The sequence below is a fragment of the Protopterus annectens genome, chromosome 1.part1 (assembly GCF_019279795.1).
Source record: "Protopterus annectens isolate FY-2018-M chromosome 1.part1, PAN1.0, whole genome shotgun sequence".
Taxonomy (NCBI): Eukaryota; Metazoa; Chordata; order Ceratodontiformes; family Protopteridae; genus Protopterus; species Protopterus annectens.
This window is the reverse complement of record NC_056726.1, coordinates 181,974,784-182,002,449: the sequence shown is the minus strand read 5'-3', so window position 1 is coordinate 182,002,449 and position 27,666 is coordinate 181,974,784.

Sequence of the window (27,666 nt, the reverse complement as noted above, 5' to 3'; positions counted from 1 at the left end):
AGCAAGAATTATGGCGAGATAGGACTACATAACATTAACTGCTTTTGAAAGCCATGCCTTAATGATGGATACAGACATGTGTCACAGCCTGTATGTCAACACATATATCTGGCAAATACACCTGCCCCTGCACTGACTCAGTAGCTCAGTCTGTTAAATACCTTGCATACAGAACATTTTTCCACACACAGTCCTGGGTTTGAATCCAGTGTGTTGCATTTTAATTACATTGTTGTGAACACAGCAAGTATTGACTGAGTCATGCACTTTTAATCCCCATAGGTTACTGCTACTGAATTATCAGCTTCCCAGTTTTGGAAATCTCAGGCCTGTGGGTAGGGCCACACTGTACATATTCATATAGCCTAACTATATGTCATCGACTACTCTGCTATTTTTCCACACACAGTCCTGGGTCCAAAACCAGTGTGTTGCACTTCAATTACATTGTTATGAGCACAGCAAATATTGAGTCATGCACTTTTAATCCCCATAGATTACTGTTCCTGAATTATCAGCTACCCAGTTTTGGAAATCTCAGGCCTGTGGGTAGGGACACACTGCACATATTCATATAGCTTAACTATATGTCATCTACTACTCTGCTATTGGCAATTTTGCATAACAGATGTACCATAAGCACATACCTCGATTGAACTGTAATGGGTACCCTTACCCTGGCTCTGCTGTAATGACAGAGCTGCCACAGTTACACAAACAGCTTGCAGGCATCCAAAGTGTTCACCCCCCCCCCCCCCATTGTGTCCTAGGCTGCAGCAGCAGCTGCAGCCTGGAGCGTACGCAACTGCATGTTAAGGTAGGTGGTACAGACCAACCATACCTCCCAACCCCCTATAACAAGAGATCTGGACACATCCATACATAAGGGGGGGGGGGGCAAAGTCCCAGAGATTGTTACATGTTTCACAGTTTGCCCCTACAAAGATTGTAAGTTGACAGAATAGCAGCTACTGCATTAGAAAGCATATTCTGATGGGCATGAAGTGTGACACTCACATGTCTCTCTCCCCTTTCTGACCTCAGCCCACAATGTTTGCCAGTAAACTGCCAGATGACCACACTGTCATGGGACACTGACTAAGCATATGAGGCAAAACTGTGGACATACTTCATACATCTCTACAGTGGACAGTATTTGTACTTACAACCAGTTAAAATATGTATTTGTACTTACTCTCTGTGATGCTGTAGTCTCCACACTTCAGTAATGTCCATATCAAAAACTAAGAAGGGGCCAAGGCCTACGAAGGCCTTATATTTTGCACTGTGGTACTGTCATTGGCTTATGATAGTGCAATTCAGCTGTTTTGGACGCAAATAAGAATTCTGAGCAACAGAATGGTGCAGAAGCAATTACCTGTTAATGAGCATTACCTACAAAAGGCAAGCAATCGCTTATGGGAAATAGGTCTGTATGTGGTTTTCCTCACACAGTGTATGTGCAAAGCATTTGCAGAGGAACACTTCAAAAAAAGGAATACAGCACTCTACCAGGTATGTACTACATTTCCCCATAAAATGGGATGCAGATGGGAGGATGGAGGTATGGGGAATAGGGATTAAAACAGTAGGCTTGTATTAGATCTATGATAATGACATGTCAGTGGTACTCTGCTGTTCAACATCTACAGGCATGCATCTCAATTGTCCCTGCTTTGAATCACATCTCTGCTCTGTCCCTGTCCATCCTTTCTACAATGGTCGGCTGTTGTAGTAAAGATACTGGAGTACACTTAAGACATAGTGACACTACGTAAGGGTGTACACTCCTGTAACATCAAATGATGTACTGCAATTCACTTCCTCTCAGTCTGTTTCATGGACATTTGTCCCTGTCTGACTGAGAGCTATGCCTAACATAGCTCTCAAATGCCTACATTAAGAAATCAGGACAAAGCCATATTTAATGGGGGGACAAAGGCCCAAACTCAGTGACAGAGTACACATATTGGCCATACAAAGTAAGAATGTGAATAGAGTAACAGATACTACTGTAGCATAAGTGTTGTCTGAGGGGTCTGACGGGTGACAGATTCTGTGTCAATTTTCTGACAGCAACCATCAATCAGTGGACAACTATTTGTCAGACATCCACAAGTTTGTGCAAGGGCTACATCTATGAGGTAAACATGGTAACATTCAGCAAACGTCTGCATAGCTGAGAGGTATGATCCCTACAGGGAACATACAATACAGCAGGTCTGCATTGCTGTCCATCATTGTGGCACACTGGTGTTGCTGGACTGTCCTCATATATTTGTTGGAATAGCACACTGCTATTTGTCTGACAGTGGCCATATGACATATTAGTGGGGATTTTCCCATTGGGGACACACCACAGTACACTGCAGTGATGGGTGTAGAGACATACAGCAGAATCTGTCAAAGCACACATGGACATTACTCATTATTGCTATTATCTTGGGTATAGCCACACATGTTGTGTGTTGCCACACTGTGAGGTATGACCTGTGAGGGAACAGTGGATAGTGCAGGCCATTTTATGTGTAGGGTCTGTACATAGTGGACATCCGTGTATCTGGTCCTGTAATGTGTTCCCCTCTTGTTGTCTTGCAGGAACGATGCATCAACAGAGACATCCTCCATTTTCATCTGCAGAAAGTGACGCAATAATGGATGCCCTCAGACTCAACCATCACATCCAGCTGTTAAGAGGTTCCACAATTATGAACAGCAGGCAGCATTGTGAGCTGACCTTGTGAGGGCTGTTAATCATACTGGCCAACAGGACAGGACAAACAAGCAGGTTTGACACTGGGCTACATAAATGGTCAATGCCGCATGTCAAAGGGCAGCTGCTGTTGCCAGGGATCCTGCTGCCACTGGTGGAGGGCCTGCAACAGAACAACCACTCTCAGCCACAGAGGAAATTCTGGTGAACCTAGGATCAACCAACAGCTACCAGCCAACCATCACCCCATACATCCTGGAGGTGGGTGCCACAGCATCCACATCAGATGAGCATCCAGGTAAGCTTACTGTGTTCACCAGTATAATACATTAGCAGTCATTGTGGCAGGCTCTACAGACCAGTAAATGGGTATCAGGTCTATCTGCATTGGGGGGTTGGCTTTTACCTACAGTTGTGCACACATACTCAGAATGTCAGCAATATAACCAGTATTACATTAGTGGTACATGTGGATATATGCACATATTACATTGTAACAGTGCAGAATTTGGTGTTGCTGACAATACCACTCTCTTACCTTTTCATAGGTCCATCAGGTGTGGCCAGAGTTCATGGTCCTGTAGCTGGTAAGTGTGATACTGTTTTACAGATCATATATACCCTATGAATGTTAAGGGCTGCCATTTGCCTTATGCACAACTGTCGTGCTTAACCAGAGTAGAATAGTATGTTCCATTTCAGAGCAGTTAACTACAGCGCATAGCCTGGGGAATGACAGGTGTGTATTTGTACAAATGTTAACATGTTTGCACTTATAGTTATGAGCAACTGGGCAGCCTGCTATACATGAGGGAATTCCTCCAAAATGCCCATTCAAACACAACAGGGAGAAGGTACATACCTGAGGCAGTGCTACTACAACTGGCATATCTTTGTCAAGATAGGTGTAGTGGCTGTTATGTGCAGTTCTGTCACATACACTGTCATATTGCATAACTCACAGGTGTATTGTACTGGCAACATTGCCCAGATGTAGGTGATGTGCATGTTATACAGGGCCTGGTTTTTCTGTTGTTGTGAGTTTGTGTGTTGTGCATGGGATCAGAGATGAGAAGATGTGTGACATGTAATGCAGTTGTGGATCCTCATCTACATGAGTCTGTGTGGATTATCATACATAATAGTTAAGGTGGTAATGTAGCAGTTGTGGATCCTCATCTGTATGAGTCTGTGTGGATTATCATACATAATACTGCAGGTGGTAATGTACTGCTTTTGTCTTGCTTCTCACAGGTGAACAGGGGGGTTGGAGTCTGTCACCCCTCACAACCTGATGTCAGTGTTTCATCAGACTCTGATGATGATGATGGACATAGTGAGGCACAGGTGGGGTTGTCAGTGACTGAATCTGTCCCAGAGGTTGACATCCCTCTTCTGCCCCCATTGTTCCTACACACAGTCAATACGTCCACACATACCCAGTCACCAGAGGCCACAGATATTGGACAGTCAGAGAGTGGTGACATAGTACAGGACAGTGTGAGAACTATGGCATCAGTGAGTGTAGACACTGGCCATAGCCAGAGACCTGCCAAGGTCCCACACAGGCAGATTGACAGGGGTGCTCAAAGGAGGACTGCTACCCATCCACCTCTTGTTGCAGGTGTCACATCGCGGGTCACTCGACTCATGTTTTGGGCTGTCATGGCAGCACAGGCATGATCTTAATGCAACACCAGATGGATGCTTAGGGTTATGAATGCAGTACAGTCTGTCATCCACGACTGCTTCCACTGCATTGGTGATGCCATGGAATGTTTCACTGATCTAGTGGCCTGAGACAGTGTCTGTCTTTCAGTGCACGTCTGTACTGGAACATGTGATTGGAGGTGGGCATTGGACACATGGACACAGGCCAGCAACACCATCTGCCAGGAGTCCACGTGGTCATGCACACTCACTCTCCCATAGTGGCAGTACCTCCAGCGCTACAGAAGGAAGTGTGCTGTTCACACCATAACATAGGGCTAGCACTGGGCTTGAATGCATACACGCACACACTCCAACACCACTGTCACATGCAGGTCACCTACAGACACACATGGCACCTCTCCATGGCCCATGTAATTAGCATCCCTTCCTGACTCACACACATGCTATCAACTGTTTGGCACAGCATAGGCCTCTGGCACCCCCACACCACACCCTGTGCATGTGATGAAAGTTGTGCCACTTCCCTGTCATCTATGCCATCAATGTAGGGACCTGCATATACGCATCTGATGCACAGGGTGACTATATAACTTTACATGTGCATGTGTGGTGCAGTAATGTTATGCCATGGCAGTTGTTGTGGGCTACAACTGGTACTGTATGCTGGCATGTGTCAGGAATACACAACAAACATTGTGGATCTTTGTTGCCTGATGGTACACTGGTGGAAGTGTTACAGAATTACAGGCATGTCATGAACTTGTGTATGTTTTTGTCCCAGGAGTGTGAGTGGTTCAACTATGGACACATGGTGGTAATACAGTGGCACAGGATGGCAAGGCAGCACAGCAAAGATATGATGTCAACAAGGTATGCCAGTATACGTGCATGGCTCCCTAGTTGCATATGTATAGAACAGTGTGTCAGGGACAATGGGGGCAGTCAGTGTCATCATGCTTTCATACCCTGTGACACACTCTACTACCCTTGATACATCACCTGGGAATTCTGTACGTACAATTCTAGATGGTGACAGACATCAAGTATGCTTATGTAGAGGAGGGCAACTCAGGGCCAGCAGCAAGTCACAGGGCCATAAAATGCATAACCAGTGCCCATGGGGTAGACCACCTGGGCATGTCTCTAGTGCTGTAGGGGATATACTGCACACATACACACAAGTTGAATGCTTTGGGATTAGAACCTCTACCTATCTAGTATTACACATTACAGCCTGCAGTATTTATTGCATGTGCCACACTGTTTAACTGCTGTTACACTGACAGCCAGTGCTTTTATGGTGGATGAAATCAGCAGGCCTTACAACAGAGGCCAATGTTGAGGCCAGCAGCTAGTCAGTGGGCATAAAATGCATAACCATTGCAGAGAGACAGCCCATATGGGCTTGTCTGAAGTACCGCATGGGGATATATTCACAAACACAGATTTGGATGATGTGAGATTAGAACATCTACCTATCCAGTCATACACACTATAGCTTGCAGTACTTATCACACGAACCACAGAGTTTATCTGTTGTTAGATTGTCAGACAGTGCTCTTAAGGTGTATAATATCTGCAGGCCTTGTAGAGGAGGGAAGTTAGAGGCCAGCAGCCAGTCACAGGGCCATAAAATGCATACCACTGCATGGAGACAGCCAATATGGTCATGTCCATACTGCTGTGGGGGGATATATTAATATATACACACACACACACACACACACACACACACACACACACACACTTGGAGGATGTGAGATTAGAACTCCTACCTATCTAGTATTACACACTACAGCTCACAGTACCTATCACAAGTGTCACAGGTTATGTCTGTTGTATACATTGATGCAGGCACAGTACTTGTGGAGTATGCAAAGTGCCCTTGTGTTAGACAGCATGTGTGGCCTGCAGAGTGATTCTGCTTGGTACTGTTATTGTATCTAGTGTCCGAGATGTGGGATATCTGGTAATATCCCTGCTATGTGTGTAGACTTACCAGTCTGGCCATATGTGGCTGTTTGCAGTTTGATAGGCAGACATACGGCCAGGGACAATATGGCCTCTCCAAAGAATGCGTTGCACCCATTGTACATTACACGACCTGCGTACCTATGTTTGTGTGCAGGGTGACAGCCCACAGGCTCAGGGGTCTGTGGGTGACTGGATTATGTACTGTTGCGGCCTTGGTCTGGTGCCATTGGATACCTGTTGCGATATGTATGTGCAGATAACCCCAACAGTCAGAGGTATGAGGGAACATTCATACATCCCGCCCATATCTATATCAATGTGTATAACAGAGTTGTCTCTTTAAATGTAGTTGTGTGTGCCAGTAATATAAATGTGTTATGTAGAAGTATGGGGGAGTCTATGTATCACTCTACTTTATATAGCTATATATACATCTTATCATCTATATATATATATATATATATATATATATATATATATATATATATGTGCGACATACTGATAGAGACACTAATCACGTGTGAGGGGGAAAGGGAGAGACAGATATGTATACGTAGATGTATGTATGTACAGACATATTTTCACATAGCAGGTCTTTCAACGGTAGAGGCAACAGAGTTGGGCTCAAGTTAACTAAGTGTAGGAGTATGCCCAGTGTGATTGTCAGTACTTACAAGATGACTCCAGGCCAGAGTTACCTGTACTCCAGTCTGGGATTTTTGTGTGCTGCAGGCCATTGGCTTTTGCACTTGTTATCACAGTACTGCAGTTGCCTGATATTGTCCAAGGCATTCTCCAGCTGTTTGCTGACCTTAATATGTGACTCAAACTTCAGAACTTTACAGAGCTTCACAGACTGTCCAGACTTTTGCCGCATATTTTTGGCCTATTTCTCATAACATTGTGGTTTTCTGACAAATTAGCAGCAAGTCAGTGAAGACTGAAGTAAATAAATAATGACAGAAATTTGAGTTTCAGACTCCATGCACATCAGGAGAGTCATGCTAATGCAGGGCCTGTTATTTTATCGACATTCTACGCTTGTAGGTGCAAATATTTAAAACCTGTCCCAAGTTGTGGGCCTTGGTCCCACTTTTATTCACTTTATTTGGCCATATTTCCTGCTGTAAGAGGTTGAGAGGTATGATGTGACTGGGGTACATGGTGAAACACCATACACAGGGTGACAGTCTGCATACCTCTCCCTGTACATGTTTTTAGAGACTGTCCAGTATTTTGCCCCTTATGTCTGCTGTGTTCCTCATACATTTGTGGTTTTCCAGTGCTATACTGTACATTGGTCACTGCTTGTACCTACTGATACATTTAACTGATGGCCTTTACATCCTGCAGCTAATTTGACCTGTTGCAGCCTGCTGTTATACTAGTCACCTGCTAGGTTACTCAGAGTATGTATAATATCAGTCTGTAGGCACTACCCTTTGTACCCCCATTCACTCTGGCTTTGTCCAGCTTTCTTGCAGTAACAGATTGAGGGGTTATAACAGTCTGTGGGACTACCACCATATGAGTACTTCACATGCAAAAGATGCTGGATGCTGCTAGATTCGAACCATTAGCACCATCACCCATGCTACTGTCCCTGCCCCACTGATCCACCAGACAGAGAGGTTTCCATCCCCACACTATCAACAAGATAGAAGCATTGTCTAGTCTGCTGGTACATCATAGGTTGGTACTAGGCTATCAGCCCTAGGGCCTATACAAACCTAGTCATAACAATTCCCCGGCTATTTCTTCCCACACTATTTACTTCCCTGGACCCCTGTCTAGCAGGGCGACTGACGTGATCCCTGGGGACAGACTTACTGTTACAGCAGTTGGATGGCAACACTGATGTGTTTTGGGTGGGAGACAGCCAGCCTATGCTCTGCTGGTATAGACAGTCATGTGACTGTCCTGTGACCCGACTGTTTAGCATTTCCCTGGACTACTGTCACAGAGTTTCCACCCATGTGGGCTAGTGGCTATTATGGGACACATACTAATGAACAGAGTACCTGCTGTCCCAAGTGGCTGTTAGATCTGTAGAAGCAGCCCAGTAGCCCACTACAGATCTCTGCATGTAGCTAAGCAGCACACTATATATAGCCCACTATATTCCCTTGCATACATGCAGCAGGTCCATACATATGCTATCATATTGTAGTACCCCTTAAAAAGTGGTGTATAGGAGAGTGACTTACCTTGCAAATGCAGCAGTTGACAGACTTGTAGTTTGGGGCTGACTCTGTCTGATGCACACAGTCCACAGCCAATACACTGTGAGGTGCAGGTTGTGTGGCCTGGTTGGCATATTGGGCAAGATGTTTGCTAGGGGGGACATCCCACACAGCCATTTACTTGGGGATGCTGGCTACACACTGGAACTGTGGATGCTGACACATATCAGAAATTCACACACACCCACGGAAGAACATCACAATGAGGCACATGCACAAATGAGGAACATCATAGAAAGTGTGTTTGGGCTGCTGAAGTCATGGTTCCGGTGCCTCGATATATCTGGTGGAGCCCTGCAGTACTCTCCAGGCACATGAGCACAGATGTTCAAGTATGTGCCATGCTACACAATATGATCCTGCAGAAACAGCTGCAGCAGGATCAGCAAAGGGAAGGGATACACAGCCCCCCCCCACCACTGCCTAGGTCCCCACAGCCATACTCACAGGGGGACTTGGAGGAGGAACCCCTTGAGGATGTCCCTGTAGGCAGATGTAGGTGTACCTATTATGCCCTGGTCTTGGCCAAGAGACAACACATAGCACATGCACTGACAACCCAGGGCCCTAGGGACTGACACTTTACTCTGACTTGCATACATATAGTAAAAATTATGCCAGGCAACCCACACACCCTGTACCTAATCATGTATTGGCTGTGCACTGAATACATCAGGCAGAGTCAGCCCTGAACTACAGTTCTGCAACTGCTGCATTAGCAAGGTAAGTCACTCACCTACACATGACTTGTAATAAGTACTATAATATGCTATCATATGTATAGACCTGCTACATGTATGCAAGGGAATATAGTGGGCTATTTGGAGAGATGTAACATCCACATGAGATACACTAATAGTACCAAGCAATATCACTCTGCAGGCCACACATGATGTCCAACACAAGGCTACTTTGCGTACTCCACAAGAACTGTGCCTGAATTACATACACAACAGACATAATCTGTGGCTCATGCAATAGGTTTTGCAAGCTATAGTATGTAATAGTAGATTGGTAGGGGTCAGATAAGTGTGTGTGTGTGTGTGTGTGTGTGTGTGTGTGTGTGTGTGTGTGTGTGTGTGTATGTAAATATACCCCCTAGAAACACTACACACATGCCCATATGGGCTATCTCTGTGCAATGGTTATGCATTTCAATCCAACCCATCATGTACACCTTCATGGCTTCACCCAACTAGTCCAGTCACCAACCAGGATAAATAAAAACTCCAGCAAGCACACTACCCTGGATTGGATACTAGTCAGTAAGAGCCCCCAGTCATATATAACAGGCTGCTTATCAGATAGCATCAGTAATCACTCCTAACATTCCTACTCAAAAATACCTATACCAAGCTAAACCTGTCATCTACCGTCAAATACGTAAAAAACTAAACTTTAACCCATTCACATTCATCTCATCCCTCAAAGAATGTAACTGGCATCCTCTAAAGTACCTCAGTCTAGATGACGAGTTGAATTTTTTAATATTACCTTCCTGAACATCCTTAATTACCATGCCCCCATAAGATTTTCCAGAACCAAAGCACAACCCTCCCCATGGCTACAGAAAACCACTAAGTCAGAAATGAAAAACAGGGATAAAGCCTGGGAGCACTGGCACAAAACAAAAACCCCCTCAGCTAGACAGAAATTCCTAGAACTATGCAATAGAGTCAAAAAGCTAATAAAACAGGACAAATTCCAATACTACCAGTCTGCCTTAGACTCCTCACAACACAGCCCCAAACAATTCTGGTCCTCCATAAACTCCATCCTCCACTCAGGTAAAGTCAGTACCCCTCCTCCTAACATCCCTCACTCCTCAGAAAATATTGCTACCTCATTCAACACACACTTCACCCAAACCATACTATCACTAGCTAAACAACACAACCCCCCTCCCCTCCAACCCACACCTTCAACTAGTAATCTCCCCACTGCCTTCTCTTTTTCTCCTGTACCTACCTCCAACATAAAAAACTCTTAACTAAACTTAAACCCACCAAATTAGCAGCAGACAACCTCCCAAGTGAATACCTACAAATCGCAGCTGATGCTCTGGCCTACCCAGTATCCATCTCGATTAACCAATCTCTGTCAGAAAGTTACGTTCCCACACTGTGGAAAGTATTACATATAATTCCCCTCCACAAAGGCGGACCCTCTGCAGAACTAACCAATTACTGCCCCATAGCTATTCTCTCTCCACTCTCCAAAATACTAGAGAGATGCATACACTCTCAGGTCTCAGACTACCTCCTTACTAACAACCTCCTTTCCAGTACTCAGCATGGTTTCTGGCCAAACCATAGCACCACCACTGCCTTACTCTCCTTTACTAACACTATCCTTCAGCATAAAAACAATGACTATCTCTCCTCTGCTACTTTCCTAGACCTATCTAAAGCATTTGACATGGTCCCATACAAACAACTTATCTCTGTCCTCAATAACCTATCCTTCTCACAATCAGTCACCAACTGGTTTCAGAGTTACTTGTCTGACCGCCAACAATCTGTTGTATGGCAGAATGACATATCTCCCCAACTACCTGTCTCCATAGGGGTTCCCCAAGGATCCATCCTTGGACCCCTACTCTTCTCTGTTTACACCAATAATCTAGCCTCTGCCACCAAACATGGCACACTCATACAATATGCAGATGACTCGACCATCATCTGCTCAGCCCATTCCCTACCCAAACTGCAAAAAGTCACACAGGAAGCCTTTTCCTCTGTTGAAACAGGGTTATCCGATGCCCAATTAATACTCAACCCAAACAAAACTAAACTACTCATCTTCCAACCCACCAAACATACTCAAAACAACTCTCACTTTAACATCACAGCAAAAGACAACACCACTATATACCCAACTGAACACACCAAATTGCTAGGAGTGGAAATAGACAATAAACTAAAATTTGACATTCACATTTCCATGACCATAAAAAAAGTCCACAAAAAACTAGGAGCGTTATACAGAAATAAGCAATTTCTCACCAAAGCAGCAAAGATTTCAATAGCAAATTCCCACCTTATCTCCACCCTACTTTATGCCTCCAATATATACCAACCTAAGGCAATGTGATCTAAACAAGCTAGAGACCTGCTACAACAAAATCGCCAAATTTGCCACAGGGACATAATACCGTAGTCACCACTGTCTCTCACTTGCTGAACTGGGCTGGCTTGAACTCCCTCACCTCCTTCAGTGGTATCAACTCTCACCCACAAACTAGTAAACCATCCACTAAATGTCCCATCCCTCCAGAATCTACTCCAACCCTATCACACCTCCAGACCACTAAGATCCAGCAACAAAATCACTTGCAGATCATTAAAGCCAATAACTCTGCTGGTGAAGCACTATTCTCTTGCGCCATAGCCAAATTATGGAACTCACTCCCACCCACAATTACCTCCATACCATCATGCACCCACTTCAAAACTTCACTAAAAGCGCACCTAAAAACATGCTGGCTATGCCCTTGCAACTCCCACTCTAATATCATCCACCCCATCCAACCACTACCTTTCTTTCCACTCCACTAACTACCTTGATTATAGCAAGCTCAGATGCTCATAAACCTAGTACTTATTATACAGCAGGAACTTCTCATTGTAACATTTGCTAATATCTGTTATGTACTTCACAGATAAAGATTCTAGTTGTCTACTGATGTACTTTGTTCTTCATCTGTAAATATGTTGTAAGTAATTGCTATGTTAAATTGTTAATCGCTATGTAATCCAATGTAACTACTGTCTGTTTATTTTACTGTGGAGCTTTTCTCTCCGGGCCTCCGCTGAAAATGGACCTACGTCCAGTCGGACACTCCCGGTCAACAAATTTAAATAAATAAATAAGTTTTATGGCCCTGTGACTGGCTGCTGGCCTCTACATTGCCCTCCTCTATAAGGCCTGCTGATGTCATCCACCTTAAAAGCACTGCAGACAATCTAATATTAGACAAACTCTGTGGCGCATGTGATAAGTATTGGGAGCTACAGTGTATAATAGTAGATAGGTAGAGGTTTTAATCTCACATCAGCCAAGTGTGTGTGTGTGTGTGTGTGTGTGTGTGTGTGTGTGTGTGTGTGTGTAAATATATCCCCTAGCAACACTACAGACATGCCCATATGGGCTATCTCAGTGTGCAATGGTTAAGCATTTTATGGCCCTGTGATTGGCTGCTGGTCTCTTCATTGACCTCCTCTACAAGGCCTGCTGCTGTCATCCACCTTAGGAATGCTAGCTGATGATCTAATTACAGATAAACTGCATGGCACATGTGATAAGTATTGCAACCTATAGAGTGTAGTAGTAGATAGGTAGGGGGTCTAAGTGTGTGTGTGTGTGTGTGTGTGTGTGTGTGTGTGTGTGTGTGTGTGTGTGTGTGTGTGTGTGTGTGTGTGTGCACATGCATGCATGTGTGTGTGTGTGTGTGTTTGTGTGTAAATATATCCCCTTGCAGCATTACAGACATGCCCCTATGGGCCATCTCTGTGCAATGGTTATGCATTTTATGGCCCTGTGTCTAGCTGCTATTCCTAAATTGCCCACTGTTACATAATCATAACTGATGTCCATCTGTCTGACCTGAACACAGGATATTTGGAGATGTGTCAACTCCATCACCACACCTTCTAGATTTGTACATTCACAAAACCCAGGTGACACATAGCAAAGGTAGCAGGCCTTATCACCAAGTATGAATGCTTGATTACGCTGACTGCACCCATTGTCCCTTATATACTGTTCTACACATATGCACCCAGGGAGCCATGCATGTATACTGCCGTACCTTGCTGACGTCCTATATCTGCTGTGCTGCCATGCCATCTTGTGCCACTGTATTGCTGCCATGTGTCTGTGGTTTATACCCTCAGACTCCTTTTACAAACCTGAACTGGGTGGGGTCCAGAGTTTGGAGATTACCAATATCATTGTTTATAAGTTCCATGATGATATGTTCCATAGCCTTGCAGACCAGGCTCGTCAGGCTAATGGGGCAGTAGTTCCCGGGGTCCGTGGTGGCTCCCCCTTTGTGGAGTGGGATAACCGTTGCTGTGTGCCATTCAGTGGGCACAAAGCCTGAGGTGAGGCTATGGTTGTACATGGTACTTAGGTGAGGTGCCAGTTTATTCTGTAGTTTGTGTAGAACACAGCCTGGGATGTTGTCAGGTCCCATGGATGCTGTGTTATTGGCTTTGGAGAGTGTGGTTTTTACCTGTGCAGCCATGATTACAGGAACTTTGCATTCTTCCAGTATAGAGATGAGCCCTTTAGAGGGTGAGAGGGGGGTAAAGTTAGCACTGAACCTATCTGCCAAGATATTGGTAATATCAGTTGGTTCTGTATATTTAGTGCCATTGTGCCATAACTCAGAGCAGATACTATTATCTACTCTATGGGTCTGTATTTTGTTTATGTGTACAGTGACTCCAAGTCTCCTACAGCTGATGTAGCACATACATACCCCTCAAGCTATTTGCATGGGACACTGTGGGTCAAGCAATAACAACTACGGGTACACAAGTACACAGAACACTTGCACATCAGGTGGACCTATATAACTACCACAGTGTTCTGTGGGCTGATTTGGTGAAACTTTGCAATCTAGGTAATCATTTCCATGGTAATCCTGTGACAGATGGATTATGCACTATTAATTACATAACGTGAAATTGTGACACTTGATAGACATGTATGTGTACAGTACAGACACTAAACAGCTGTCATGCCTTGATTGGCAGGCATGGGAATAGAACCCAACAGCAGTGACTGCAGGGGACATCTGCATAGGATGTATTAACTGACTGCAGCAACTTTTAACAGACACTCTGGGCATACATCCATACTGGCATTACGCATTTTATTTCTGACTGAACATTGCTGATAAACACATTCTTGCTAATGATTTTAACAGTCTGTGACATCTAAGCACAGAATTATCTACTCATAATATGGGCTACCTCACCCATTTACCTGTAGTGCCTGTGGGGGGTCTATATTATATGAATGAAAGTGCATAATATCGAATGCTCTGAAGAGCAAAAATGCCAGATCTCGAAGTGCTTCTTGTGGGATCGCAGTACAGTGAAGGTTGGAATATTTGCCCTTTCCTCACTGTAGTGCGATCCCGGAGTTGGTATATATATTTAACAGGGGGTGTGGGGGGCTAAGGAGTTAGAGGTGTGGCATTTTTGCTCTTTAGAGCATTCGATATTATGAACTTTTGCTCATATAATATAGACCCACCAGTGGAGAGGGAATCTGTGAGCATTACATGACTGCTACTGTAATATTTACTGGTACATACCACTGGATTCGAATCCTGGACTGTGTGTGGTAAAATGAACTATATATAGAGCATTTAACAAACTGAGCTACTGAGTCACTGCTGATTACTGATTGACTGATATTTGCATAGAGCTCACCTAGAACCATTGTATGACCTGGTAGTACTACTACACTGTTATACTAGACTGCAGTGACAGTAGAATGCACATGCATGAAATACAAGCGTAACACAGATAGTAGGTAAGCTACAATTCAGTATCATATCTGTGAAGTCAACAAACAATACCAGCACATGGAGAGGGCTACCTCACCCATATACCTTTATTACCTGAGCTATGTGGATAGCAGAGCATTATGTGACCAATATTGGCATAGAGACAGCCTTGAACAGTACTTATATGAGTTAACCAATAGAAATTGAAACCATTAGATTTGCATTCTACAGCTATCACAGTGTTATACTTGTCTGCAGCTCCTTAACTTACAGCCTCAATGCATACAGCTCTACTGCAATGGTTACAGCAACACGATCCTGATTTCACTGTATATACTTTCATGCAGTTATTGGTATTGTTATAGGTTTTTATTGCACTACAGTTGGCATTTTCTCATTCATTTCAATACAGTTCTAATTCCACATTTATTGCACTACAAACTTCACTATATATACTTTAATGCAGTTATTGGTATTGTTTCCTGTTTTTATTGCAGTACAGTTGGGATTATTCATTTATTGCAATACAGCTCTAATCCCACATTTATTGCACTACAAACATTGCTGTACATACTTTATTGGAGTTGATGCTTTACTCTTTCTTACTTATTTCACTACAGTTAGCATAATACATCCATAATCACCACCACACTCATGATGCAACCAGGTGAAGCGCCTGGCGTGCGACTCGATAATGTGAGCCCTCTCAGCTGCAGCTGTTGGGAGAGAAGCACACCATTATGCATACCAGCTTTGCAGACATTCAGATTACATATTGTTAAATCAGAGGTAAAAGTACTTACATACTTGTGGAAGGAAACAAATGGATCAAGGGGGGGGGGGTCAATGGTTGCAAGGGAAATCAGCATCCAAAATAAAACACAGAAAAAGGCAAACTACCATTTTATAAAGTCTGAGCATCAATTATGAAAATCAAAGCAGAATGCTTACTCATGAGACTTTAATGATGAGTTATTGGATATATTATGACTTTCCTACAAAAAGGAAACTTCTGTGGCATTTGGCAAGTTAGCAACAGGGATAGATTTTTCTTTGAAAAATAAGGTTTGACAACTATCAGATGGGCTAGAAGACTCCAGCATAACTTAAGATAAATATAGCTCTTTTTTCACTTTGTTGTTCTTTTTAATATTTGTTTCTTTATGTGTTTGGACTGAATAAAATGCATACTCTGGAGTATTTGAAAAGTCAGAACAAACTTAGAAATTTCCATTTTCAAACTGAGTAAGTAATCATCTAAGGCTAAGCAACAGACAGCTTTTATACTGACCTGCTCACAGTTCCAAATGCAGAAAAAATACATTGTTTACAAAAAAATAAACAAACTACTGCAAGGTGAATACTACTTAGAGGATAAAATAACTTTTTATTATCTGTACTTAGACCAAAGTCAACAAAACTAAGAAACAAAGAAACAGCTTCAATTTAAAGGTTTATTATCTACTCCTAAATGTGCCTAGAAAAGGGGACAAGTTTCAAATTTAAAATAACATCCTCTGAAGATTGGTATTTTATGAGATGGCTTTGAAGACTCAATGTTACTATTACTGAACTATTAAGATGCTTCCTGTATTATATTCAAAAAGAGTCTGATTTTAGCAAGAAAGTGTACGACCTTTGCATCGGTTACTGCTGAGGGAGTATTGCATTCATTTTGGAAACATTTTTTCCTTCCACCCACCTGATCATCAGCTAATCCCAGTGACTCTCCTCAATCACCAGGTCAGCTTACCCTTCTTGGCTCCTCTGGACTAGCTCTGATTAGGGTTGAGACTAATGAGGAGATCAAAGCATCCAGGGACAGCATCATATTGCTGGGGGAGTTTTTCCAAATTTTACCCCCCCCCTCCCCCGCATGCATCCAATAACACCTCAAGGGTGGGGATATACAATGAGCATCAGTATTGGACTACTTCTTCCTTTTACAAGGAAACTGACATTAGCAGGACACTCTGCCTACCCCTAGGCATTACTACATGGTTGTTTCCCCAGTCTCTGCCACAGAACTCAAATCACATGTTCATAGCTGTGTGCTAACATAATGGCCACTGGAGGCTTTTTAAGTCTAGCCATGCATCCCAAATCTCTGACAAGTTCTGGTACCCTTGGTAGTGTAAGTAGAGGCTTGGGAGATGAAACATTTACAAGCAGGGACATGGGAAATGAAACACGTACAGGCTACCTGTGTCCATTAGAGACACAGATGTCAAACCAGGGGTGAATTCTGGTTCCCTATCCAGTTGTCCAAGTTACATTTGAATTGAATTAAGGAGGAACTCTGCTTTACATGGATGGGAAGCCTTTTCAGTGAATGGGGACATCTCTTGGCTACATACCTATCTCTCCAGCAGGTCCTATTTATATCACAGGTAAGGTTTAAGTCTTTAGAACAGGTAATTCTAGTGCTGTTTTGCAGATATGGAGGAGGTCCATCAGAGTGGGATACAAAGATGCCTTGTATGCAAAGCATTACTAACATGGGCAACTGTTTCTCGACACCAACAGTCAATTCCTCCCTGGTTAGATCTGACCACAAACTAATCACCATGGAAATCCACATCTCAACCCCCCCCCCCCCCCGCAAAGGTAACCACCATGAACTTCTCCAAAGCTGACATTGGGCTCCTAAAAACAGAGGTGGCTAACTTCACAGCACCCATATCAATGAAAAATAGATGCATGACTGCCGAATCATACATCAATGTACTCCTACGAACACGTACATAAATGCATGGAACTAGCCATACCCAATAGAACCAAGATGCTCTCTTCCAAAAAAAGGAAGCCAATCTGGTGGCGCCCTGCCATTAATAAACTCTACAACAGAAGGAAGAAACTGTTGCAGAAAAAGGTGAAGTCCCAAGACTGGAAAAACTCCCTTATTAGCCTCAACAAAAAGTTGAGATCCCTCATCAAAACCTCTAAAGCCAGCTATGAAGGCAGAATTGCAGCAGACACTAAAAACAACCACAAAGCCTTCTATAGTTATATCAAAAATCTCCACGGCAATACCCAGGTTTGCTCTGAGTTACTGTGCAATGGTGCCTCCTATACTGAGCCAACAGATATTGCCAACATACTGGCTGACAGCTTCAGTGCCAACTTTACCCCTCCCCCCAAAGGTCCAATCACAATAGCAGAGGAATGCCTGCATTACTGCAGAACAGATTAAAGCTGCATTGTCCAAGGCCAAGAATACAGCTTCCATGGGACCTGACAATATCCCTGGATGTGTTCTACATCAACTACAAAGTGAACTGGCACCACATCTGTGTGCCCTGTTCAGTCACAGCCTCACCTCAGGCTTTATCCCTACTGAATGGCACACTGCTACTGTCATCCCTCTCCATAAAGGAGGAGTGACTACAGACCCTGGAAATTATCTCCCCATTAGCCTGATGAGTCTGATATGTAAGACTATGGAGCGCATCATCATGGACCTAATTAACAAGGATATAGGGAATCTCCAGACTCTAGATCCCATGCAATTTGGTTTTGTGAAAGGTAGATCATGCCTGCTCAACTTAGTTGACTTCTTTGAATCAGTCACCAGAGCTGTGGATGAGGGCAAGGCAGTTCATGCAGCCTACCTCGATCTGGCCAAGGCCTTTGATACTATTCCCCACTCAGGAATTATTGATAAACTCACCAAACTAGGCCTCAACCTGTATATCACTAGGTGGGTTGCAAACTGGCTCACAGATAGAACCCATGGTGTGAAAGTAGCAGACTCCAAGTTAGACTGCTGACCAGTCACAAGTGCAGTCCCTCAGGGATCGGTCCTGGGTCCTCTCCTATTTAGCCATCTACTTCTCAGAAGTTCTGGCCAACAAAGAGGGACTCTGGCTGACCAAGTTCACAGACGACTGCAAGCTGGGAGTCATTATTAACTCCCCAAGTGATGTAGACATCCTACAGAAAGGCCTCACTGAGACCAATGACTGGTGTCAAAACCATGGCCTTAAGCTTAATGCCAAAAAATGTGTCATCATCCCCTTTGGGAAAAACTCCATTCCCACTAATTACCACATTGATGGGAGCCCACCGAACACTGAAGGTGTTATAAGAGCTCTAGGGACACAGGTTGACAGCAACCTCTCCTTCAACCACCACACTACCACTGTCGTTAGAAAGTCCTTCTATGTGGCATATCTCATTATCAAGGGTTTTGCATCCAGGAAGAAAGAGGTCATCATCTCTCTCTACTCTTCCCTTATTAGGCCAATCATCGAGTATAATGCCCCATTTGGCATGTACCTCATTAGACACATGCAACAGCTGGAAAGGCCACAAAAGTACCTCACGAAAAGGATCCTAGGCCTTAAACGCATGTTGTACATGGACAGACTCAAAAAACTCCAGCTATTCTCTGTCATATATCGTTTACTAAGAGGCAATCTCTGCTTGACTTACAAAACCATGTCTGACTCAGCACTGTTATAAATGCAACATCTAAAGAAATCCCAATCCCTCTGCACCACATGCTCCAAAGACCTCAACCTCATTACCACAATCAACAGAACATGCTGGAGGGACATGTTCATAACTCAGAGACTGCCCATGCTCTGTAATAGACTTCCTATACATGTCAAGCAGACCATCTCACTGGCCCTCTTTAAGAGAAATCTTGATGAGTGGATGGGAAATAGAAATTTCACCCGGGGGATCACTCCAGTGGCTCTACGTGATAAAGGCACTGGGAACTAATGGCGGGCTGCACAATGCCAGGGCACTTCTATGGGCTAGGCTTGTAAAGGCTCCAGGGCCATTAGCCTAGTACACACCTATGAACCTATAGGTTGGCATAATGGTTAAGGTGTTTAACCTTATAGACAAAAGGTGCAGGGTTTGATTCTTACATGGGATAATTGGCTAGGCTTAAACTGGTCCAAAAGGACAGGTAGCCTAGTACTAATCTATGAACTATAAGAACAACAAGCAACATGACTGAGCTCTCAGACTGTGTGTCATAGGCAGGTATAAGCCTAGCCTGAAGCAGCATTCTACCTTCTCTAAGGGTGATGCCACAATACAAACAAAAAAAATATTGGGCAGGATTCAAGAAACCTCCATGTAAGAGTTAACATGTTTTACACAGAGGCTGCAGTTAAATGGTATGACGTCAGCATGCCATGCATATTCATGAGGGCATGCTGAATCACACCCTAGGCTAACATGGTCCATGTAGGAAAGTAGGGGGCGTGTTCGAATGGTGAGTTCTGCAAAGGGATGCCCCCAGAAGAGTCAGAGTTCTGAAAGTAAACTCCCACGAGCGAGTCCGCAGAAATGTCAAGAAACACAACACCACACATGCCCCCACAGACTATAAACCCAACTGTAATGTAAAACGTAAAAATAACAGTTTATTTTTTTTTTATAATTTCAAAAATGTTTGCCCGTAGTTGCGCTCGTTTGCGTGGGTATGCCCTCCGCTCAGCCACAGTTAGCAGTCATTGAAAAGCATATAAGATCTAAATATGCAAATTAAGCCAAGTAGCAATAACGTAGCGGTAGAGACGTTGGCCAAAGAGGAGGTAGTCACGGTTTGAGCCCCCACAACATCATTTTCTATTTTTAGTTAAATAAGCATGAAACAATCCCCTGACATATATGTATATATATATATATATATATATATATATATATATATATATATATATATATATATATAACTATAATTTAAGTACAATGTAATGAAATGGGCCATGTATTTTTGAAGAAATCCGACACAATAAAATAAAAAAAAATTTTATAAGTGCCCATAGCTGAGCAGCGCTCTAACAAGCTGAGTATGACTGCCCGCAAGTGTGCAGTGGTTTAACACGCTTAAAATGGGTGCCCGTAGCTGAGCAACACTTCACACAGTGTAATATGCGTGCTCATAGCCAAATAACACGTTACCCAGCGTAAGCCATTTGCGAGGAGCTGCACAGTGCGCCAACCGGTTTACCGATGGGCAACGTTGAGCAAGCCGTATCAAAACCACCTTTACACAGACACACCTCCTAGCCTGTCTAGACAGTAGTAAAATAAAAAAAAAGCAATGGCCAGGCTTGAACCCAGGATACTGTGCACCATAGTCAAAGTACTAAACCACTAAGCCATGACAGTTGTACTGAGAAATGCAGTATTAGCATATATATAGGAATGAATGGAAATAGAAGCATGACAAAGCAGGTTTTTATAAGCTGATACATGTCCAAAATGGCCAATCACAGATAAGTGCGGGAAAACCGGCATATATAAGCCCCATAGGCGGGAATACACAGCATAACTGATTGTGGAACCCATTTGCAGTCAGGATGCAGGTGTAGGAGAGGGCAGTCGCTTCTGAGCACAGAGGTGGGGTGTTGAGGAGTCCAAATATATGGTTTGGCTCCTAGTCCACGATCATGAGGCTCAACTCATGCAGGGCCAGGTTCACTGGGGCACATACAAGGCAGAGGCATGGAACCGGTTGGCACATGATCTCACCAGTGCCACAGGCATACCAAGGACTGGTGAACAGGTCCGTCACCACCATGCGGACCTGAAGAGACATAAGCAGGACCAACTGAACCGTTGGATCCAGGAGGCCCGGCAAATGCCCAATGCCCCACTACTGAGTAAGTATCCATGTAATTAAGTATGTAAGAAATTATCTTAGCCTATATTATGGAGATGTATGTTCCAATATTACTTCATTTATGTCACAGCTGCAGGTGTCCGTTCTATGATTCGGTGAGCCTATGCTGATAGGCTCGTGCGGTTGCGCCACCAGGCAGGTTAGTAATTATTTTGCTGGAATTGTTATAGAATATAAGTGAGACAGCTTGTAAAAGAGTTCAGTGTTGTCACATATTAATAAAATTCAAATAAGCCTATAAGAAAGATTCTGCTAGTACTGTATGATTAGATAAGTGATGCAGCCTGTAATCCAGAAATAAACATTAAACAAGTGTGAAATAGAGATTTTCCATCTGTATTGTAATATCAGATAACTAGGGCGGCCACGGTGGTGCAGTGGTTAGCATTGCCGCCTCACAGCAAGATGTTCTCCGGTTCGATCCTCGGCTGGGGTGCCTTCTGTGCGGAGTCTGCATGTCCTCCCTGTGATCGCGTGGGTTTCCTCCGGGTGCTCCGGTTTCCTCCCACATCCCAAAGACATGCTGCAGGTGGATTGGACACTCTAAATTGGCCCTAGGTGTGCGTGTGAGTGTGCCTTCTGTGGAAGGTTGGGCGCCGGGCTGGCAACTCGACACCGTAAAACTCCACTGCCATTCAATGTGCGGACAAGGCGATCCGCTGTGGCGACCCCTAACCGGGAAAAAGCTGAAAGAAGAAGAAGAAGAAGAAGAAGATTGTAATATCAGATAACTGCTTCAGCCTGAAAATGACTGGTAAACAATCTACAGAGGGTAGACATGTGTCAAATACATCCCCTTTTAAAATCTGCCATATGAAATAAGTGAGTCTGTTGGAAAGGATTGTTGTAACAAGTAAGAAATGTTAATACCACCTAGAATTCAGTACCATCATGAAATGTAAAAATAAAACAAGTGAGAGTGTGAGAAAGAGGTATGAATCGACCAAGAAAGCTGTAATAAGTCTGGAATAAAGTTATACTGCAGTCAGTACATTATGAAATGAATGAGACAGCCACAACCAAAGAGTGAAATGGGTTTAATAAAGTACTGAACCTGGAATGTGTCTGTCCCACAATGTGGATATGTTGCTGTACCCTTGCAATATGGAGATAGTATGGTTGTATGAAATACTGAACATCCACAGTTGTCTAGAGCCATATAAATCAAATGTAGCAGGATGCTGTACCTGAACACAGCCAGATATGAACATGTATGAATAAAAATGGAATGTATATTAATGTAGCAGTAACATTCCCATCACCAACATTCCTAAGGTTACATATAGGAAACTGTACTAAGACATGTAGGGTATATATATCTGCAGCTACTAGAAATGCACAGCATATGTATAGGTAGTTTAAGTTGTTAATGTAATATTTCTTCACCCTACCCTATTTCACAAATAATGCCATTCCACACCAAACTGGGTATGTATATTCACAATTAATTCCCATGGACATTTGTCCTGTTGGTTCATACATATCTGCATGTACGTTGATGCATGTGCCCTGTTCATATATCCAAACCTGATGGCCTGTTGCCATCAATCAACCCTGCATGCTGTTGGATTGTGTACTGTTGTTCTAAATATGCATGTGTTATGCTTGCTGTTCAATGTTTGGAATTCATGGGTGTTTGGTTAATGGGAATACTGATGCATGCTGTTACAACTAATTTTGAATGGTGTTGTTTGTTACTAACCCAAAATGTCATAAAATACTGCTAAACATAGGACAACAGGGAAGGCGGGTTCCAGCGGACCCACCTCTCCCACCTCAGCTGGCGAGTGCACCTGGCACTAGTGCCCAGGCCGGAACCTCCTCTGGTGGCCCTGTGCCACCTTCAGGTGGAAGCGCTGCAGGGGATGGGGCTTGTCCCCCCTCTGCAAGCGTGGCTGGAGGAGAACATCCACTCATCCTCCAAAGTGTCCGGTCTGTGGTGCGTAGCAAGATCAGGCATTCTGTGCTTGAACCCCTACGTCAGCTTGAGACACGAGTGGTGCAACTCACGGGTGTGCCTGCCCAACCTATACAGCCCCCAGCACAGTCCCATCCTGGGCAGTGAAGGCGCAGTGGTAACTGCCCATGGGTGGGGATCTCAGTTCCACTGTTGCCATCTGTGGGCTCATGGGCTCGCGATATCCAAACATCCGTCCCCGTCAATTGTGTTTACCCCCCACATATGTCATACTCCGCCCCTGTATGCATCTAGTTTGTCGTCTGTTAACCTCCCCAACCTACCTCCCCAAATATACCTACTTCCTGTACCTCACATTCCACTCTCACCTGAAAAAAAATAAAAAAAGGGCACTCTGTTCCCACAAAAAAATTACGCCCCATACATAGCTGCCCATTTTGCAGACATGTCTGCTGGACATGTCAACTGGTAATTACAACTGGCTGTACAACATATTTTGTTGTCTTCACCCCTATCTCAGGGGTGGAAGGTTTCAAATTTCACACCAAATTACACACATATGCACAGCTGTTGCTGATAAAGAAATGGGCAGCTATGGGCCTTTCCTACATCCTTCCTGCAAATCCCGAGCTTGTTTTCCTACTGTCCTACCCTCTTTGTGCCCCCTTTTTCACCACTTTCCTAACTCCCCATTTTCCTTTCTTTAAAAGAAATCAGCGCGGGTGTGCGCGAGAGTAAGCACTTTTAAGCAGTAGTCAGCGGATGTGTGCTTGTGTGCGCTTAGCTAAGCATATGTGTGTGAAGCTAAGCGGCACTGCGCATGCCTGAGCACCGCGCAAACCAGCGCAAACCCACTTACAACTGCTTAAAAGTGCCTTCGTCACTCTGAATGACAAGGCCTGCAGTCTGCTCAGCAGAAAAATAAAATTCCCCTGTCAGTCTCAAACACAGGACCTTGGAAACACTAGTCTGCATGACTTACTACTAAGCCATGACTGATATACAAGAACTTTGTGCTAAAAGCAATATATCATGAAATAGAAGGACTGAATGTAAAGGGAATATAGGAAGTTTAATAAATGTGGTATAGATGTTTTGAAGTTAATTATAAAAGATAATATAAAAAACCAAGAAGTTATACAGAAAGACATAGATGAATTGGACCAGCATATCAAAGATGATTTGATTTTTTCTATCAGAGAAGAAAAGGAAAAATATTACAACATTAGGAAGGACATTGATATAAAATGTGAAGATTTAGTAAGTAGAAAAATTAAAAAATTAGAGAGGGATATCAATGAATATGAGAATAATACATGTTACCCTATACCTAATAAAAGATACAATAATAATTATGCTTATGGATATAAATATAATGATAGAGAAGACAATTTTAATGGAAATAATGGGGAAACATGTTTTTTTGATGAAGATGGACAAGATTATGATGAAGCATTCCCACCTTTAAGGAGATCTGAAAGACTGAAAAGCAAACAGGGCCCACAGCAACAAAATTTTCCAGGGAGGGGGGGAGAAGGGGGAGGGGGAAATTTTATTGAATCCCCACCCTAATACACAGGTTGATAACGAAATAGTAAAGGATAGGCACAAAAATGTGTACAACAATTTCACAATTTATAATTTTAGTGAACTAGTTCTAGAAAAGGAACACTTTGATTTATTTTCCAGGGGCCTAAAATATATACCTAAAAGGAAAGGTGACATAACAGGAAGTATATTGGATATAAAAAGTTTTTTAAGAAAGGTAAATTTACATATTATGTTTCCCAATAACAAAGTTCAATTTAAGACAGAATTGAAACGGAAAAGCATATATAACCCCCCGTTACATCCCCAATTAAAAAATGTGGAGAAAATTATTGAATCTGAAGTGAGGAAACAGGTAAATAAAATATGGTATAATCCAAATTTAAGTAAGAAAGAAAGTGATTTGTTGTATGAAATAAAAAACAATAGAAAAATTAGAGTGATGAAACCTGACAAGGGAGGTGGGTTAGTTATTATGGATAGTATTCTATACGAAGGTAAAATGAATACTATCCTATGGAATGAGGTTAGATACTCAATAGTATCCTTGAATGAAATGAACATAGCATATAACAAAATAGACGTTATTCTACAGGACATGCTAGATGAAGAAATTATAGACTATAACACTTTCAAATACTTAAAAGTGGATAAACCTAGAACACCCACGATATTTGGTATACCTAAAATTCATAAAAATGAAGAAGACCCACCGTTTAGACCGATAGTTTCGGCAGAAGGTTCAAAAACATATCCTTTAGCCAAGTTTATAGACAAAAAATTAAAAAGTGTATGGATGAAAAGGAAATGTATTTTGAAAGACTCTTGGGACTTATTGATGGAATTACCTGATAGTCCGGTTAATGATCAATTATTGTTTGTCACGATAGACATTATTGACTTATTTTCCTGTATCCCATACAATGAAGGGACAAAAATGTTTGAGGAAATTATTTACGAAGATAGTGTATTAACACAAAATGAGAAATTAATAAGCACTTGGCTAATGGAGTTAGTCTTGAAAAATAATTTCATTTATTTTAATGGGGAATTTTATCAGCAAAAACAGGGGGTAGCAATGGGGGTGGCTTGCGCCCCTACATATGCTAATTTAATACTTGCTTATTGGGAAGAAAAATACATTTTCAATTCAGAATTTAAGAATTGTTGGAAGATATATAGAAGGTTCCTGGATGATATTTTAATTTTGTGGACAGCTGGAAAGGAAAAATTTACCAAATTTTTGGAATATATAGAAAATACTACTAATTTCCTAAAGTTCACACACAATATTTCTGAATCTAATGTATTTTATTTGGATTTAGAAGTATATAAAGATGGACATGAACTAAGAACTAGAATATTTAGAAAGAAAACCTTTTGTAATTCCTATTTACATTTTGAGAGTGCCCACCCCCTACACTGCAAAAGAAACATAGTGAAGGGACAGTTTGTTCGAGGAAGTAGAATGACAAGTTCTGACGTAGATGTTAAAGAGGAATGTGATCTCTTAGAAAAAATGTTTCTAGAGAGAAGTTATCCATTAGCATTTATTGCACAAATAAGACAGGAGGTGGAAAAGGGGAGACAAGATAAATTTTGCCCTATATATAGAAAAAAAGATTTTAGTAATGAAATAGATAGTAATAAAGAGTGTGAAAGAGAAGAATTTCAGCAAGCGTTGGTGCTTGAATATAATGGATTGAATAATGTAGTTAAAAATATATTTTTAAATGAATGGAAGAAATTCATAGCCTTGACTGACATAGAGAATTTAGCTATTATACCACAAAAGGTAATTTTTAAGAATTCACAAAATATAAGATCTATAATAGAGAATAGTAGTAATAGGAACAAGACAGATAAAAGGAGAAATAGAATAGGTACATACAAATGTGGTCATTGTACCCAGTGTACATATATTATTAATAATGATAGAATATTTTTAGAAAGTAGAGGAAGGTATGTAAATAGTGGAGAATTTTACAATTGTGAATCTAAAGGTGTAATATATTTAGCTATCTGTGAAAAATGTGGATCGTTCTATGTAGGAAAGACAGAAAGGAAATTAAAAAGAAGGATCTACGAACATGTTTATGAAATCTCAGTAAGAAAGGAAAGTAATGCTTTATTCAAGCACACTAAAGTTTGTCCTAGTTACAAATATAAATTTTTAGTATTAGAACAGGTTAAAAGTGATAGTAGAGGGGGATTATGGGAAGAAAAAGTTGAATTCAGAGAACTGTGGTGGCAGATCACTTTAGAAGCTGACAAAACACCAGGTTTGAATGATTGTATTTCCATAGTACCTCTACTAAAAATGAGAGCTGCAAAACTTTGAATGTAATGAACATGAATGGTCAGGAGAGGGCACTGTTCCACACATTATAAGACCAGAGTTAACATAGGTGAATGGGACACAACACT